At 36.7% G+C, this 15,173-nt stretch overlaps 1 protein-coding gene and 1 long non-coding RNA gene across 5 annotated transcripts in view; both read left to right on the forward strand.

Annotated features, from left to right (window-relative positions):
- Positions 1-15,173, forward strand: part of ESYT2 (extended synaptotagmin 2) — a 91,033-nt gene that overhangs the window by 11,194 nt on the left and 64,666 nt on the right. The gene's annotated exons all lie outside the window — the stretch shown is intronic.
- Positions 1,185-6,426, forward strand: LOC115338758. The gene is made up of 3 exons (XR_003922523.2): positions 1,185-1,514; positions 2,341-2,499; positions 4,016-6,426. It is a non-coding gene; the product is annotated as an uncharacterized LOC115338758 (long non-coding RNA).

Below are 15,173 nucleotides of genomic sequence, written 5' to 3' on the forward strand. Positions count from 1 at the left end.
CATATTCTGTAGACTGTTAACTTGATCAGCTTTGAAAAACAATAGTGAATAAGTTTACAACTTTATATCTAAAAACTCAGCAAGAACTCTTGTGGCATTATTCTGCAGGGAAGACTATTACAAGACATGCTCTGAGCTTTTGTGCAGGCTTATAGAGCAAACTCTCAGGACTTGTTGGTAGAAAATTTGATCTGTCTGCATGTTTCAAGCAGACTGTTAATGTAATGAACGTATGATACTTCAAATGAGGAAATGTCTTTTCTTAATCTGTTAATATTTCCTAGTACAGTAAGCTTGCTGGTCCAGAATTTTGAAAATTTGTAATTTCTGTTGAGGCAAGTCTCTTCCCTCCTCCCCCAGTCTGTTGATTCATCTTGTTAATTGTTGAAACTAGAATGCTAAATTCTCTTGTATGTGTGGCTAGGAAGTTGTCTTAGTCTAGTAATCAATTTTATGATGTAGACTAAATTTATATTTTCAAATGCTCTGTTCCTCACCCAAAGACTTTCTCCTAAAATACTTGAACTAGAAAAAGAACGCTTTTCCACCCACCCACCCTCTGCCAGTTAAATGTCAAATAGCAGCCAGGAAATGATAAGAGTGTGTTTCATGGGGGAACAAAAAAACCCAGTGTTAAGTCATATGACTTGTATGTGTTATAAGAATATTCAATAGTGATTAATATATTAGTTGGGGCTTTTGAAAGTGGTGGTGTCTTTTTTTTTTTTCTTTTTAGGGTGTGTTAGGTACGAGTACTGTGTTGATGTGAGTGTGCCTAAACTGTCCATGTTCCTTTGATAAAACGTTTTCTTACTTCTGTCTTGTTCATGTAAGTCTTTATAATGAGAATTTTCTACTAAGTTTGGCTATTTATAAAGCTTTTTAACAACTTGCATATAATATGTGCTTGTCTTGTTTTCAGGTCTTAGCATAGATGTATGATAACAGAAAATGTATTTGCCAACAATTGGGTTTTTTCAGTTCCTTTGTATTTTGAAGGTTTTGCAATTATAGTCTGAAGTTTCTTTCCCCTGTGTGTCCTTTCTTTCATGAGTTCTCTAAAGTGAATAACAAAAATGTTACCAATCTGTTCACTTTGTTACTTTGATTTATGAAAAAAAAACAGAATGAAGTTAGGGTTTGTTTGTTTTTTTTTTCCTTTTTAGTTCATTAGAGTAATCCCTTACACACAGAGCTGTAGTAACAACTTGAAAATAGATTTGATTTGTAAATCCCTTTTTTTACAAATCGCTTTCTCATATAACAATACAAACTGTAATTTTACTATGTGAAAGATGAGGAACTACAAAAGTGTTCTTTTAAAACAGTAATTCCGGGTTAAGTGATTTGCTTTCAGCACACACATGTTGTTGTTGGTGTATGCACTTCCTTTATACTGAATTTTTTTGGTTTTCAGGCACTACTAGGAAGAAAGTCTGTTGTACTAGTAACACCATAACAATACTTCTGACAAAGCTGTCAATGGAAGTACAAGTGTATATACCTGAAATGAGGTATTTTTCCTCTTTTTTAAAATTATTGGGGGTTTTTTTTTGCTAGTGCTTAAACCTCCTTTGGGTTTGGGGAGAGGGTCTGCACCATGATGTGCTGGATATTACAGAGGAGTGGGAGGGAATTGTAGTGGGCAGTTCTTGTTTGGGAATAAGTGTACATGGGACCATTAAGGCCTAATGGACAATTTTTGAAGATGTTCAAACATTTACCTGGGAAATGGGTAATAGGAAAACTCTGTGAGATACTGGGGGACAGTCTGTGTTGTTTCTGGCTGAAGACATCCAAACTTTCACCTTCGCTTCAAGTGAGTTTGGTATTTGGGATGTAGAATATTTGGCAGATATTTTGTAAAACTTCTTTTAGAGTAAGAAGTGGAGGCATTTGTGCTTGAAGTGAAACTCTGCTAAAGGGATGGAAGTGATTGTAGCTTTTACTTAGAGTTGCTTTAAAGCATTTATCCTTGACCGTAATAACATTGATTCACATCTGTGTCCTCAGGGTGCAAGCTGAAAAACTGAAGAATATCATTTAAGCTTCAATTTATTGAAAAGCAACAGAAATGTATCCAATTGCCAGAGTGAGGAGATTAGTTCATCAGTGTTCCTAAAATTAATGGGTTTTAAGCTCTGACAAATCACTTTGGAATTTCCTCTCCTGCAAAGTTATGATTCTTGATTCCCATGTAACACATAAGCTTCTAGTTTAGATGTAACCTGTAAGAACTTACAAGGTCATTTGCTTTCTTGCTTGAGACTTGCACTGCTTGGGGAAATGGTTTTTCTTCTTGTCAACCTCAGTCATCTTGCGGGTTTTGATTTGTTCTAGTTTCTTGTTCCAACAATCAAAGTGATGAACTCCAGCTCCGCTTTCTGCTGCGGTGATTGTTTGCATTGCCAGGCACATGGAAATAACATTCCTGTCTGTCATACTCCAGCGAAGAATGCAATGTATAAGTAAAGCTGTTACATTGCAATCTCCCACTGAGTAAGTGAAATGGAAAAAAATTCTGATTTGGAGCAGCTCAGATTAGTCAGTGACATGGGATTTGAGATGTCACTGTTTTAACAGAAAGTAACTATATGAGCTCCTGTATATAAGAGAGAACATTGAGAATGAGGCATTGAAATACATATCCTAAAGACTGTTTAAATTTTATCCAACATAGTTTAAAAATTACTTTTAATTGCAGACATTTCCATAGACAATTAGATCTTCAACTATTTAGTTAAAACAAAAGTCTTAAATTTATTTAGTTTAAAAAAAAAAAAGAAATGTCATAGATGAATGTTAAGCTTGCTTACTATTTGATGTCCTAATAATGTTTCAAATACATTGAGCAGTCAGGCCTGTATCAGATGTAGCAAATCATATATGGCAACAAGAATGGTGGATTTGATTTCAACATCCCTTTGATACTGAAAAGAAATAAAATCCTTGCTTTTTTCCTCAGAGGCTAGTTGTACATGGAAAAGCCGTTATCAAATTCTTGAAAATACTTTTTTCAGCTGGAATGATATAGTTGCAAATTAACTGCTATTTATGCAGATCTCTGAAAATAACTGTGGCATTTTACTCAGGGGTTTGGTTTCATTTTAACTGTCATCGCTGCATTCTTCTAAAGTCAAGTGATAACTTTTGCGAGAAAGCTATTACATGTGATTAAGAGCTGCATACAGATCTTTGCTGAAAATATCTGTTAGTTGTACTGGGCTGGGATTCAGGCCTAAACCAACACAATCAACTGTAAAAGCCATTAAAAAAAAAAATCTATTGCCAATTAGCACACACAATGAAATTCTCTGTAGCAAACTGAAATGTAGATTCAGCCTACTGAACTTGGGCACCTCATTGCAGAGATCTAAGTCTCTTTCTGCCAGCTGTCTTTAGTCAGTGAGAAAGGATGAGCTGAATTTTTTGCAGGAGGTCCCTTTTCTCTGTATAATAAGAACCTAGAGTAATGAGGTCACAACTTCACTGCTACTTTTTACGTGCCTAAATTTAGCAAGGAATAATGTGGGCCACAGCTGTTAGATTTTAATTAATACACGTAGTAAATATTCAGTTGTAGAGCTCCTAAAAAATTATTAGCACTGTGCAGCAGCATCTGTTGCAAAATCTGCTGACAGTTTAGGAGCTAACAGTGACTTGGCTGCATATATTACTCCCTGCATGTGCACAACCATTAACCTCTCCTTCAAGAGAAGTGCAGGCTAAGGAAGGTTCTGCTTAGGAGCAATCAAATAAAGTGGCATAGTTATTCTGGCATTGCCGTGGGCAAGATTTCTTGAAGCTAGATTTTAGGGAACTGATTGACTAGGTGGTTGATTATTTGCAGTTCAGGCAGTTGTCTTTAATTGACAGAAATTTCTTTCAACTTGTAGAATTAATATTCAGTTTATTGCTAGGCACAAGGTGTTTGGTTTCCACTTAGAGCTAGAATTTTCTGAACCTAAATTTAGACATATAAGTCCAAATTAATTTGAGATTTTCTTTAATACAGGCATCTCCAGAGGACTGTATCTGACCATGGGAGGAGTGTTTCAAGATGTCAGATGAATCTCTCTCCAGAGGCCCTTATTCCTGTCTACTAATAATATAGCAGGTGTAGAATGACTAGATTATTCTTGGACATGTAACAGATAGAATTTTGAAAATCAGAGAAGAATAATTCAGCAATTGCCTACTGATGACCAATATTTGAATCTTTAAAATGGAAACCTTTGAAATTGCTGTGAAGCCATATATAGGTAAAAGGGGTTGCTGAGATGTAAAAAGAGTTTTCCTGTTGTGAACTGCAACCAGGATCTAGTGAGTATGATCTGATTATCTCTGTTCTGGCTATACACTGTGCAGATATCCAAAGTGGGATGATAGGTGTGGATTAAAATGCAGAAATGGTGAGCTTAAGTATCAGTTGTAAGCAACTCGGTCTTTAAAGACTCTGTTGTGTGCTTAATGTTATGATTCAATTGTAGGCTGTATGTTTATAAAGTGACTTACTACTTCTGTCATTAATTAAAGTAGTATTGATTTATGATGGCTATTTTTTCTGCTAAATTGGGAAGTGGAAGAACATAGCCTGTTTGTAATGGTTGAGGCAAGAGGTGGCAGCTCTGTGCTGCGTTTATAAAAGGAAGAATGTATCCAACTCTTCTTTCTTTGCTCTTGCTACCTCTCCATCCTGTCAAACACCCAACAATTCCACCAGTCTAATGCTGGAACGTTCCTCTTCTGCGTCCAAGAAAATACCTAATCTTAATCACTCAGCTACTTGCTACCCATCATGTGTTTGAAGGGCAGTAATTGCCTTTATACAAGGGCTAGTTTCACTTGGGGGTAAACATCTCCATGCAGGCACTTGCTGAGCATAAGCAATGGCTATGTGTATAGAAACAAGTTTTTGTCGTTCAGGTCAGCAACTGTGCACACTTGATTGGGCATGCTACCTGGAAGTAAATTGATGGTATTATTGAAAATCTTTGGTATATACTTGAGATAGTAGTTCTTCCACAGTTCACAGTGTTCTACAGAAGGGCTGGATTTGTAACTGCTTGTGTAAAAACTAGAGTATATTCTTTCAGAAAATATAGGAATTACTCTCTAAACATATGCAAATAAAATAAGTTAATTTACATTAAAAGCAGTGAAATTTAAAATAGAGTATCATTTAAGACATATATGGCCAAATGTTAAACTTCCCAAACAACTAGGGAAGGTACATTCTTTAGTTTCCAGTATTGTTTTAAAAAATAGCTTAGCTTAGAAAGAGGATTTATATTTTTTAGAGTTTATGATCACTTTCTTTCCCTGTTTTTTTGAGATGGAAAACCTCTTTAATAGAGGCTGGAGAATGTTTTGATGTAGAGCATTGTAAGACAACTATTTTGAAAGACAGTATCAGTGATGGTTTGCAGTCATAACATGAGAGAAAGTGTCTGTGTCTGCAGGAAGCTGGAATCTCAGGGGATGTTTCCTGGAACCAGGGCCTGAGGAGTTTTGGTAGGGTGAAGGGGAGCATTGCAAGCTGATGACTGGGCTTTTTATTTCTATTTAGTCATTTGTATTTTTGTATTTACTACTGATCTCTTAAAAGATGTCATCTTCTTGAAACTGTCAATAATTTAAAAAAAAAAAAGTCAAATGTTGGTTTTAAACTCCATATTTCCTACTTTCAACAGTATTTTTTTTTTCCCTTGGCTTTGCTGATTTGTAAAGACTGGCATGGAAGGATAAGTGACTGAACAAATATTGCTGTGTACTCAAGTCAAAGGATCAACAGGACTGTCAAATATCTAGGCATGTTTTAACTGAAATATTACAACAAGTAGTAGTGCATTGGAGGAAAAGGTACTACATGCCCTTTGGTACCCATTTACTCATTTGCTTCAATTCTACTTGAAGGGCTTTATCTTCCTTTTTGTAAGTGTGGACTTCATTATGTTGCAAGCTCAGAGGTGCCTGCCAGGCAGTATTCATCTGTTTGCGGATGATCATAAATCTTGTAGTGCTGTGGGTGGTGTATTTTGGTATTGAATTCACTTTGTGATGAAAATTATTGTACAGCTCTAGAGAGACACTGCAAGCATACTTTGTCCTCCCACTTGTTCTGTGTGTAGTCCTGAACAGTAACTTCTGTAAGCGTGAAATTCTGTTTATTTCAATTTTTTTACTATTTTTAATGAAAATTGAGTTCGTCAGTGTCAATGTTAAGTCTCAATGCTGGGCTGTCAATCTGTTTTTAATATTGTATTTGTCTTAGGCACTGTATCCACATTCCAGGGCAAAATTGTGTATGTTGTGTCCACTTGCTGAAGGATTCTTCCTCTGAGCCTACTGAATTCATAGGAGTTTGGCAGCTGACTTTACTTGGACCAGCATTTTACCCACCTTTCTAATTCCAGAATAAAAAAATAAAACTTCACATTTATATATGAAAACCTTCTTCTGACCTTCACACAATATTTTTCTGTTGGTGACTGTGTGGCTGACAGAAAGCATTTGTCTTGTGGGAGATTTGCAACTTGCTGGATGTTACAGTGTACAGATGCCATATCTGTGAATCTAGTAGCATAAGCATGCATGTTTTCCTCAGAGGATGTGGTTTCAGTAGCATCCTTTCCTTATACAGGTTTGATTTAAGTACACTTACTCTGCTTTTTCTAAAATGGCTTCTTGGATAAGAGGTGCTAAGCTCAGTCATGGGACAGATATTCCAGCTAAAAGATTGGCTATTGAAACAGATCCACGATTTGTATGAATACAGGAATTACAAGCTGTGGGCACAGATTGAAAACATGCTTGTAAAACCTTTTCAGTGTATGATGAAAATACCTTTTCTACTTCAGAACCAAGTGATATTGCTGGGTGGGGATTTGGTGGGGATTTTTATTTATTTTGAACATTATCCTCTGTCAGTTGAAGATTTTTTCCTCCAAAGTATCTTTTATTGATAACACATAGAGTCAAAATAGTAAGACTGATATTTAAGGATGAGGATAATAGTTAATTTAGTTGGGAGGCAGTCTGGGTTTTGGTTCCACCTTGTAACTCAAACGTATGATGTAGCATACCTAAGTTTAGAAACTTGGTTTAGCAGTGAGTGCTTCAGTGTCTTTCCTTAGCAACCCAGCCTACCAAAAACACACTGGAGTTGCCCTTCCTGGTCTGTACTGAGAAATGGTAGCAAACTCTGGTTTTAAGGTGGAGTTTATAAGCAGCAATATAATGATGCCTGCAATTGTAGGGGATTGGAATTCAGTGGTCAGAGTGTTTTCCAGTTACATATTTCATTGGTCTCGTATTTTCAGCATGATCCTGCATGAGGATAAGGGCTGCCCTAAAAATCTAGAGCATCAGTTTTGCCTTAAGTAAATTTATCTGATGCAAGGGAATTCATAAAATGGAATTTTTTTTTTTTTTTTTTTTTTTTCTTCCAAGGGTCTGAGCATTTTTGAGGTAGAAGGGGTGAAGGAGGATGACAACAGCTGCTAAGGGTTACAGCCAGGCTTCGCAGAAGCTGAGAGGATATTCAGGGAAGGATAACTCCATAGTACTACTTTGTTTCCTCTTTTTCCTTAGACATCACTTCTGGTTACTGTGTTAGCTGGACCTTTGTTCTCGCCTAGTGCAGAAGTTCCTATGCTATGTGTTGCCAATGAAATGTATGATATATTTTGTGTATCTTTTTCTAACAGATAACACCATACTGTATTCTGTGCTGAAATACAATCCATTGAGGGGGACAAAATTATTTTAGAGAGGATAGAGAACAAATGTCGTAAATCTTAGAAATTTTAGCATGCACCTGATTATTAGAAATATTGAGATTTGTAGAAGAACCTGGTATAAGAATCTGGTTAAATGCTTGAATTGAAGAACCAGAAAGAGTTACACATGTAAGCTGTTTGTAATCTGATACCTGATGCTATCCCGTTAACTAGGGCTTTCCTCCCCACCATTTGTTGTCACTATGTTAACTGAGACCCAAATTAAACATTACCACTCTTTTTGGCTTCACTTTATTAGAATGTTCTGCTTTCTGTTACTTTCTCAGCAGAGTTTTATAGTTTCAGAGAGAGTTTATCACTGAATTTTTACAGGTTCAACAAAACTGCCAGACAGTCTGTCTATACCCTTTATACTTTCTAGATTTTATATAGTAAGTTTCCAGTGTTTCAGCTAGAAATGATACAGGGGGATTTTAAAATGCCTGTTATACCTTGAATGATTTCTGATTATGTTTAAAAAATGTTTTAATACTAAGAATAAACTCTAGCTGGGTAGTACTGGATGCAGTGCAGTATGTAGAAGTTTTTGCTGGTGTTGGGAGTCAGATTCAGTCAAAACATGAGTGTGCATATATTTTCTTCTAGTGTAAGAACTAAATAAGAAGCACATAAGAGCTAAATAATGAGCATATTCTACAGACTTGTTTGACTTCTTAGGATGCAGGTTAACCGAGCTTGAATTTGCATGCTCTGATACTGTATTTTAGCTTGAATACCACAAAAAAAAAAATCAAGTTCTCCATTTTGCTGTTTTGTATTTTCAAATACAAATTTGCAGTTTGCTCATCTGCAAACCAATAAAAAGTAAGTGTATGATATTTGTCTTGTCAGAGTTCACACAGATTTGTTTCAAATGCATTGTAAGTTATAGGTTACATTTAAAAAAAAAAGAAAGAAAAGAAAAAGGTTAATCTATAAAGTTTGGGGTTCGGTACATGGAGATGTTTCATGCTAAAAGGTGCACATTGAGTCATAGGAGATCATATTGCTCTTCAGTAATTAGCTGCTGGTAAGCCAGTTAAATGCTGGCAAGGACATTTAATCTGCCTGAGAAAGAGGACAGGCAGTCTTGCAGAAGGTGGTCAGTACTTCTTCAACACTTATCTTTCCTGAAAGTTGATGTCCATTTTAGTCCTCACAGAACTCCTGCATAGTTCTGTTAGAGAGATTAGCTATGTAATCTAGCAAGTGTTAACAGGAATAAGATCTCCCTGGTGAAGGAACCTTTGTCTTAGTGAGTCAGAGCTCCTGAATAGAGGGGTTAGTAAAGCGGGTAGTGGGTGAGTGGAGTAAAAGGAGAAGAAACCTTCAACGTTTTAGTCTAGATAGCAACAACAAGGATGACTGACAATTTGGTGCAGAGCCCAGCACTTCTTTTCATAGCTGTAGACAATTCAAAGGATAGTTAAGTTGTGCTGTGATACTGGTTGTATAAGCTATTTTGAAAGCTAATATTTAGCAGTCCAGAGAGGAAGATTTTTTCTTCTGTTGACCATCAAGAGAGCAAGACACTCTGGCATGCAGTTGAACGGGAACATGTCTGGATTCTCAAGGGAACTGAAAAGGAATTTGTTTTACAGGCTTAAAAGTACAAAAGATGTTATGTTTTTGAAATGTGACAAATTGAAAATAAGTTGCTAATACCTTTATAAAGTTTTTAAAACCTGAAAGCTCAAATTTCAAGTTATTAAGACTTTATTTGGGAAAGGAAGAGAAGGAATTAAATTACTTTGAGAATAAAAGGGTGAAGTCAATAACGTGTTAAAAAGTAGTGCTGTGCAAGATTTTTCAAGTGGTAAAATTCACTAAGCCCTTACAGCTATGGTTCATGCTATGCCTTTCAGCAGTTTAAACATTTAAAATCTGGGTCTCTGCTTTCAGTAATGGTTGCAGTGCTTGTGGGAATTTGGAAGTGTGCTGATGTGGGCTGTCATGAAATGTTTTATTTCGTAAACATTTGTTGCACTAGGTGTCTATAACCTGGTGTGACAGCAAGGCTTTAATCAGTATAAATCTAGTTCTTGATATTTTGCTTGTGTAGGGTGTTATGCTACTCAGTTTTTGACTTTTTAACTCTGTCCTGGCCTTTCATTGGACATCAGCATTTAAAGTACAATTGTTACTGCTGTGAATGCCCACTGAAGGTGAGATTAGAAAAGGGCATCCTGCCATCACAGTTGATAATGAATTCTGGCCTTCTGAATAAGGAAGTAGTGTAGGTAAAAGCGCTGTTGTAAATGTGGGTAGTAAGGGATCAAAATGTTAAACCTAAGTTCTTATGTTGCCTTGCTTTAAGAAGTGCTCAATGTCACTTCTGTTCCGGCTGACAATTTAGAAGAATGGTAAACTGTTAGATGAAGAATGCCTTGAAATATTTTTGTTAGGAATGTTCCACTCCCTGTAAACTTGAAAATTGCTATCTTTCAGTGAATCTGTAATCTTGATGGGTTTTGAATGATGGGTATGGACTTCAGTGGTGTAATTGAAGGATTGGCTTTTGGTAGGTCTGCCAGGCAGCAGACACCAGTCAGGTGTCGGGAAAATGTATATACAGGTGACTTATTAGGTCTTGGTGGACCTGCATGCTGAACATAATGATGGTTTTAGTACTTGCATTGCTAGTATATCCAGTGATTTCATGAGTGCTTTTAAATTCAAATCTCTTTATATGAAATATGTAGGATTTTTTATTATTATAGTAAAGAGATTTAAAAAATCACAATAAAAAGCCTAGCCATCAAACTGTGAGAAGCATAACTTCATTTCCTCAGTCTATGTATTTATCATGATGGGTTTTTTTTTTTTCAAGATTAAGGCAAGATTAATCTTTTTATTTAACAAATATAAGTTCTAAAGGCTCTATTTCTTGTTTGCAATAACTTGTTTTGAGTCTTAGGAACACTTCCTGTCAAATTTGACATATTGTGCCACATTGCTGAACTTAGTTGTTGGAAATCTCCCACCCTGGGAAGCTGAGATCTTGTTTTAGACATGGTCCAGAAACCTTCATTAAATTCTAGAGAAAAATACTAGCTAGGTGTGAAAAATATGTCTCTTTCTGTGTCAGGATATCAATCTTATGTCGGAGATTCTGCATGTGGATCCTTCAGAAAGTGGAAACCATTAAAAGGTTCCTGTAACTTAATGCCCCCATATACCTTCTACTTTTTTTTTTTTTACTGTCCTGTCCCAGTCCAAACCGATCACTGAAAACTTACAATTCTTTTCCAGATGGAAAGTAGAAAAGAAGTGTGAACACAATGATTCAGGAAAAATAAGATCTTAAACTGCAGTGAGAATAAAGCAGTTTGGTTACAGAGTTGACTTCATCTCTATATTGAAGCCTGAGTTATGATATATACTATTAATATATTGGTACTTGAAGATAATTCTGAAATTAAGCTGCACTAGAAGATGAATCTGCAGTGGAGGACTGAAGGCTTAAAGTTTTCTGTTTAGAAAGAGGTAACAGATGAACAAAGGAAGGCTATGTGGTTTCCTCTAGCAGACATAGTATGCTGTGTTTAGGGTAAGTTCTGCATCCAGATATGACAGAAACCCATGCCAGTGTATTTCCAGATGTTTGGAAGGAAATTGTGTAACCACTAGTGGTAAAGCAAGGGATTTTTTTTTTATGTGGTGTTCTTCAGGCGATTAAGCTAGGATGCTTCTGGAAGTTAGTTATGCTTGGTTTTTAATTTCTAGAATGAACAGCTTTCCTCGAGTTGGGGTTGCAAAGGCTGAGTGTCAGGCTAGAAGCAGGATTTCCCAGTTCCCTTACTTACTAGCAGACTACTGTTCTGTCATTCTTCCAGAGCAGCTGCTTATAATGCCTATCCCGGAGGATTTTGTTATGGCAAGCTGCTGCTAAGTAGGAGGTTTCTGGGTAACTTTGTGTTGAGGCATGCTTGCTCCATCTGCAAAAATAGCAGCACTTAGGCAAATTTTATCTAGTTTTTGTACTGGTGAGTCAAATTGCTGAAGAGTAATGCAGTTCTTGACAAGCCTCAGTGCCATTATAAGTGAGGCATATTTGATAGATGTTGAAGTGAAAGATGTGCATGGAGAGAATGAAACACTTGTGCTTTGTAATCTCTGGGCATCCTTCAGTTCTGAATTGCATGACTTGCTTCTGGGCTGCCGTTTTGATTGTATCAGAGCTCTGTAGCCTCTTTTAGGCAGGGCTTTTCTTTTGCAAATACAGCATTATTTTGCATTGCTGGAGACATTGTTTGCCACAGAAGTTAGGGGGAATGTCCAAGTGAGAATATTCTGGTGGTATTGCAGGGCAGCAGAGGGACGGATTCTGAATCCACAGGTGCCAAAACTTTAAGATGATCAGATTTTTGCTAGGCTGCTAGCAAAAATTGGAAGATTGTTAATTTTCTAAATGCCGTTCCAGTGAATTCTGTGAGGAGAAGGAAAACAGAAGGGCAACTTTCTCAATTACAGTCTTAGAGATGTATTTTATGTATAATATAATTTAAAAAAAAATCTAAGCAAAGTAGCATCTCTGTATTATTTAAATGACAAACATAGGTACATTTATGGTCATTGGTAACATTTAAAAAAGCATTAAATATTTTGAACTGAATTTTATGTTCTAATTCTAGCACAGCAGAAAGGGTGGATGTGAGATCCCTCTGTGTAGTTTAGGCTTCAGTTAAGTTCAACAGTGTGTGTATGGGTAGCGGTGGCTCTCCTTACAGTGCTGCTACCATTTCCAGCATTTTATGAAGACCTGTTTAATGCTAGCTTAGCCTGACTTTAGAAAAAACAGCCTATGTGCTGCTAGTCATTTTCCTTGTCTCCCAGATATGGTATCTACAAATGTATGTTAGGAAATTTGTCCTTCAGGGCATACAAGGATGCTGAAGTATCCTGTGTATGGGAGCTACTGTTTATTCGAGGTTTGAACTGGTCAGTATATTAGGCCTTTCTTTAGAGCTTTAAGAAGAAGGGGAGAGGAGCAGAGGTAACAGAAGGCTGCAATGAAATAAAACTTTCTATACCATATGAAGAATCTCAGTTTTATTACTTGGGGTTTATAAATTTTATTATAGTAGCTTTCCTGTGTTAGTATTGAAACCCGGAGGTGTTGAAAAGCCATTTGTTTCAGACTTTCTACAAGTGCTAACTTCTTTTGTGTTTAATTGCCATGTTGTTGAAAGAATTATTTTTCACCTTGATGCTCACACTGACTCTGAAGCAGAGAGCTTGTGAGGCAGTGGAGAATATGGTAGAGATCACACTGGAAAACTTGTGGTGAATAGCTGTCTATAATTTGTTGTGGCAGCCTTTAGGACTTGCTGAACTGATAGTGGCAGTTCATGTGGGATGACTATGTCTGTGCTGGTAGAATGTTTCATGAACATTTGGTGGGATACGAAGTATGTGTTTCTGATACCACTCTCATCTTATAGGTCCAAATCTGACTCAAAGGGCATGTAATTTCCCCACCTCCTTATTTTTTTTTTAAAAGGTTTATTTTGTTTTCCAATGTGTTGTCCAAACACTTAAATGGCTTACATTCCAGTTTATAAATAAATACAATCCTTAACCTAGCTTGGCATTACAACTGTTTCTTCCATTTAGATACGTTTCTGCTTTTTCCAATATTTCCATTTTACTTTCAGGTTTTATAGTGATCAGAGAGCAGTGACAATGACACTAGGGCCCTTCCCCACCTCCTTTATCTCTGTATCCTCCTTACTCTGTGTGTGTGCGGTATTTTTGTTATTTTTGTTTTGTTTTTTTCCCCTCCCCTTAATTTTCTGATCTTCGATTATTTTTTTTTAATATTTTTGTTGTTGTTGTTTATGGGCAATTGCTATCAAAACCTGTACTGTTTATTTTATATAGCTTTTAATTTGAGGTTAGTTGTACTGATTTATATGTGTCCTTCTAACTGCTGTTTTGTGAAGTACCCTGTGGGCTTTGATAGTGTGTTCAACACAACTGATTTTCTATATCCAGCCTGCTTCCGAATCTTCCAGATGTTTCTGTTGAAAGACACTACATATGCAACACAACCCTAGTGATTCTCAGTGAAACTGTTTCAAGAGTCCTTGCTTAATCCCCAAACCAAAAACATACAGCATTTGTAATACTGAATATGAATTTTGCTGTGCAAAGGCTAATCATTTTAATATATTTAAGGCTGCAAATACAAAACCAATGCTAAAGCACGCTAAACAGAAACAGAATCAGATTACCAAAAAATAATGGAAATGGCAGGTGTTTGTTAATTTAGTAGCAAGGGCCCATGATTAATTGCAGCATTTTTGAGGAACCCTCATCATTAACAATATAACCACCTCTTTCAGGAATACTGAATCCTGCAGTTCTGCAACAGTAAATATTTAGTGTGTTTTTCCTTGTAATTCAGAAGATATGGGAGCTACAGTATTTCTGGGGTTGACAGAAGTTCGGAAAATTTCTGGGATAACCCTGGAGGTGGATTATTGGAGTAACAGGAGACAGCCTGGCTGCTCTGCTTTCCCTTCCAGCCACCCCTTCTTTACCTCCTATTAGAAAGAGCGGTTGTCCACCCCAGTCTGTGTTTGAGGATAAGCCTCTTCAGGTTGCGTTGAGTAGCAGAAGACTCTGCGTTGATTCCTCTGTGGAAAGGAACAAATACTTCACCTACTGCTGCTCCTTGTTTCTCCAGTGAGAGAGAGGGGATTGCGATTGCTGGCTGGAATACATGGGATTAAGCCATTAGCCCTGCTCAGCATTGTTTTACCTAAAATGTCCTTAGGCCAGCCTGCTTTGCCGACTGGAAAACACTGGAGTGAATAGCTGTTAAATTGAGCTTGAATATCACTGTATGACACTCTTTATTCTATTCATGCTGGGATTCTTCTTAATTCTTCTACTAAATTTCTTTGGCCTTTTTGAGTTGCAAGTGCAGTGACTTTAGCCAAATTAATCTGGCAGTTCTAATTCAAAGGATAATTTAGTGTGTTTCTTTTTTGCCACACCACCTAGTTTTAGGCTTAGTAGTTGAATAAGTGCTTATGCTGTGCATTCAGAAGGCAATTTAGAGCACCTAAATTCGGCTTCTGTTCTGCATTTCCTTCTGTGGGATGCTCTCCCTCTCCACTGATGATGCATGAAGAGACTATGAAGACTAATTTCGATACCCTTTTATATTTTTACATTTAAGGTAGACAAATGTGCTTTTGATAGAGGGGAGGATTTTTTTTGTATAGAATTTCAGCTTTCCAAAGTAAGCAGAAGGGATCGGTATCTAATGTAAGAGAGATTTGTGAAGTAATTGGAAAACTGCTCAAGGACACTTAGTTACATTGTAACTATATCAAGAATTGGTTATACTGTGGGAATTTATAATTAATCAAAACATGACTG

The sequence above is a fragment of the Aquila chrysaetos genome, chromosome 3 (genome assembly GCF_900496995.4).
Source record: "Aquila chrysaetos chrysaetos chromosome 3, bAquChr1.4, whole genome shotgun sequence".
Taxonomy (NCBI): domain Eukaryota; kingdom Metazoa; phylum Chordata; class Aves; order Accipitriformes; family Accipitridae; genus Aquila; species Aquila chrysaetos.